The sequence below is a fragment of the Triticum aestivum genome, chromosome 2D, assembly GCF_018294505.1.
Source record: "Triticum aestivum cultivar Chinese Spring chromosome 2D, IWGSC CS RefSeq v2.1, whole genome shotgun sequence".
Taxonomy (NCBI): domain Eukaryota; kingdom Viridiplantae; phylum Streptophyta; class Magnoliopsida; order Poales; family Poaceae; genus Triticum; species Triticum aestivum.
The window spans coordinates 248098786-248102937 of record NC_057799.1 but is presented as its reverse complement, the minus strand read 5'-3'; positions in this window follow the sequence as shown (position 1 = coordinate 248102937).

Here is a 4152-nt window from a genome sequence, read left to right as displayed (position 1 = left end):
TGGAAGAGTCTCGATTATGTGTGGTGGGGCTAGTTTGTGGGCCCGTACGACCATGGTTCTATCTGCATCGACGGGTAGCACTGTCTTTTGTGAAGAACGGGTTTTTGCTCCCTTAGATACTGCCATCACCCCCTCCAATTCAAATGGCTGATAAACAAGAAAAGAAATTGAACGTACAGACATTGTATGATAGACAAATGTGGTAATTCACATATATGTTGTCTAACCAAACAGGACAGCATGACAAAATTTCACATATATGATGCCTAACTAAACAGGATAGCATGACACAGTTTTAGATATATGATGGATAACTTAACAGGATATAATGGCATAATTCAACATATGATGAGTACCTAAATAGGATGACATGACAAAACTATATGATGTCTTTCTAAAATAGGTTGGGATGAAATAATTCACATACATGTTGTCAAAGTATACAGGATGGCATGATATAATTGACATAATTGATTCATATACTAAGCAGCTGGCACTCGCATGTATGATCTCTAAACTAAGCAGATAGAATTCAATATTATGCATATGATGTCTAAACTAAGAAATGCAAGACACCATATGCATCATATGAGAAATATAAACATTGCAACTTAGAGCATACACCTCAGGTGGGATATAGGACTGGTCATCTATCTCTGAATCCTCCTCTGAGGAGCTCCCTGTAACCATCGAGATATATGCTTCAACAGGTACCATTGCCTGCTCTGAAGACCTTGTTTTCACTCCAGATTTTTTCCATAACCGGCTCAAATGGCTGATACACATGAAGAGTAGTTCAATATACACAGATTGTGGACAAATGGAATACATAATGAAAAAAAAGATGGCATGAGATAATTCACATATATGATGCCTGGCTCCATGGTGGTGCATAATTCACATATATGATAACTGGCTGAAAAACATGGCATTGCATAATTCACATATCTGATATAGAAAGCAAACAGGAGGCATTCACACAAAGCATGTCTAATCTAAGCAGATGGCTTGGCAATGCAAGACACCATATGCATGATATGAGCAATATAACCCAGCCAAGTTAGAGCATGCACCTCGGGGGGAATAGGACTGGTCATCTCTCTCTGAATCCTCCTCTGAGGAGCTATCTGTAACCAGCAAGAAATCTGCATCGACAGGTAGCATTGACTGCTCAGAAGACCTTGTTTTCACTCCAGATTTTCCCTTGACCGACTCAAATGGCTGATGCACAGGAAGAGTAGATGAATGTATAAACATTGTTGACAAATGGAATACATTATGGAAAAAAATATGGCACAATACAATTCACATATACGATGACTGGCTAAACAGGATGGCATTGCATGATTCACGTATATGATGCCTGGCTAAAGAAGATGGCATTGCATAATTCCCATATACTCCCTCCGTTCCTAAATATTTGTCTTTTTAGAGATTTCAAATGGACTACCACATACGGATGTATATAGACATATTTTAGAGTGTAGATTCACTCATTTTGTTCCGTATGTAGTCACTTGTTGAAATCTCTAAAAAGACAAATATTTAGGAATGGTGGGAGTATGATATGGAAACCAAACAGGTGGCATTCACACAAAGCAAATCTAAACTAAGCTGATGACATATAAGATGTATAATGTAAGCAATGCAAGGCGCCATATGCATGATATGACCAACATCAGCATGCCAGGTTAGAGCAAACACCTCAGGTGGTAAACAGGCGTGGTCGGCTCCTTCTGAATGTCCATCTAAACAGTTATCTTCCTCTGGAATACAATCTGGAAATGCAGGAGGGGGGCACTTCACCCACCATGGAGCGGCGTCTGCATGACATTATATTCGCACGCAACGGTCTTCTCTTTTTCTCTACATGTTCAGTACGATTGTGTACAATATCTGACATGCATAATAAAAAAATAGTTAGATTTTGTAAGGCCTAAGGGGTGCATGAAAAAATCAAGACTGATGGTAGCAAACGAGTGGATGGATCCAAAACTAATGATAGCAAGTAGATTATAGCTTCAGTTTAAAAAGATAGACAATGGATCATCTATTGTTTGTTGCCCACCCAACATGAACCACATAGAAGACCCCAGATGAACCAGATAGTAGACAGATACTATTCGTTGCTGGCTCGATATGAGACCCATGGGCAATTCAAAACTCAAGATTGAATGATAAAGTAGCAGGTAATAATAACCGATGTATAACGTAAGCAAACACGAAATACCGCGACCTCTCTTCCGGAACTGTGTAGTCCTCAGGTTCATCTGCTCAGTCGATGATGGTAATGCAGTTGGCGTGGCTACCGGCAATAGGTAAGATGATCTGAGGCGGCGAAAGGAAGTCTGCAGGGGGGATCTCTGCTGCAGTGAACGCTTCTGTCGATGGTGCACCTCAGGTGGGGTGGATGATAGCACGGCAGGAGCAGGACATAACACACAGAGTTTTCTTTGACGCCTATCTGAAAATGAAGTAAATCTGTAAGGGCCCCTTAGAATTGGAGGATTATATAAACGCAGGGACAGGAAAAACATAGGAATAGGATAGGAATGCACGTGCAAAACAGAGCATTTGGAAACATAGGATTTCAGAAACCTCGGTGGTTGGCTCACATGAATTTGAAGAACAGAGGAATGGAGAAACAAAGTGATGCGGCGAGTGTACAACCTCTTTGTCATAGCCTTGTGGACCTCAGCATCATTGGGTTGGACGTGGAGGATGGTGATGATGCTGGTGTGACTGTCGGAGGTGGGGAAGAAGATCCGAGGCCTCTGGAAACGGCGCCAAGGGTACTTGTAACACCCCGCATGTAACTTGCCATATTTGTAACTCCGACTCTTGCCATTTCCGGCTATGTGATATGTTTTTCCCTCCGTTGTCGGGTTTTGTCTTTCGTTTTGTATTTTGTCATGTCATGCATTTTCATATCATGTCATCATGTGCATTGCATTCGCATACGTGTTCGTCTAATGCATCCGAGCATTTTCCCCGTTGTCCGTTTTGCAATCCGGCGCTCCTATCTCCTCCGGTGCACCCCTCTTGTTTTCTTTCGTGTGCGTGTGTCAAACTTTCTCGGAATGGATTGAGGCTTGTCAAGTGGTCTTAATATACCACCCGGAGACTACCGGTCAAGTTTCGTTCCATTCGGAGGTCGTTTGGTACTCCAACGGTTAACCGGGCATCCGCAAAGTCCATTTGAGTGTCCAGCAAAAACCCCCTCCAAAACCAGCCCAAAACCCACCAAACTCTCTTCCATGCTCTAGGTCGTTCGATCACGATCGTGTGGGCGAAAACCGCACCTCATTTGGAGCCTCCTAGCTCCCTCTACCTATTTATAACTGGGCATCCCGAAAAACGAAATCACAGACGAACCCTAGATCTTTTTCCCTCCGCGCCGCCGGACGCGTCCGCCCGCGCCGGACAACGTCCGCCGCCGCGTCCCGGCGAATCCGCCGCCGCCACGTCAGCGTCGTCAGCCCCGCCGCCGCCAGGCCCGCCGGGCCCGTGACCGGCCCCCTCGGCCCGCTCCACCGCGCGCGCCCCCGCAGCCGCCACCGGCTGCCGCCGCCGCCACCGGCGCCTGCCGCCTCCTCCGGCCGCCGGCACGGAGCTCCGCCGCCGCCATCCGCCCCGCAGCTCCGCCGGCGCCGCCTCCTCCTTGCCGCGGCTCCCCGCCGGCCGGCGCCGCCCGGCCGCAGCCGGGCCCCGCCGTCCCCTGCCTCGCCGCCCCTCTTCCCTCTCGCCGGCGGCAGCCCGAGCCTCGAGCTCGAGGAGCCTCGATCCGATCTGTATGTACGTGCCCGTTGACTTTTCCCCCGAGCCCCGGTTTTTTCTCGAAGTCACCAATATTTCTCAGGATCTCGCCATGTTCATAGCTCCGTAACTCCTTGCATGTAGCTCCGATTCGCGCGTATAATATGTAAAATTGTTCGTCTCGTGATGCTCTTCATTTTGTTCAATTGCACCATGTTCATTAGAGGTAATCTTGATGCCCAAATCTTCGTTGGAAGAGGGCTAGTTGCTGTTAATCTCTGGTTCTTATCAGAACTTGGAGATTTGTCATTTTTGTATCATTTATTCTGTGCATCTTTTGAGCATGAGCTCTACATGTGTTTTGAAGTATGCCATGCCATCTTTCCAGTGGTATAG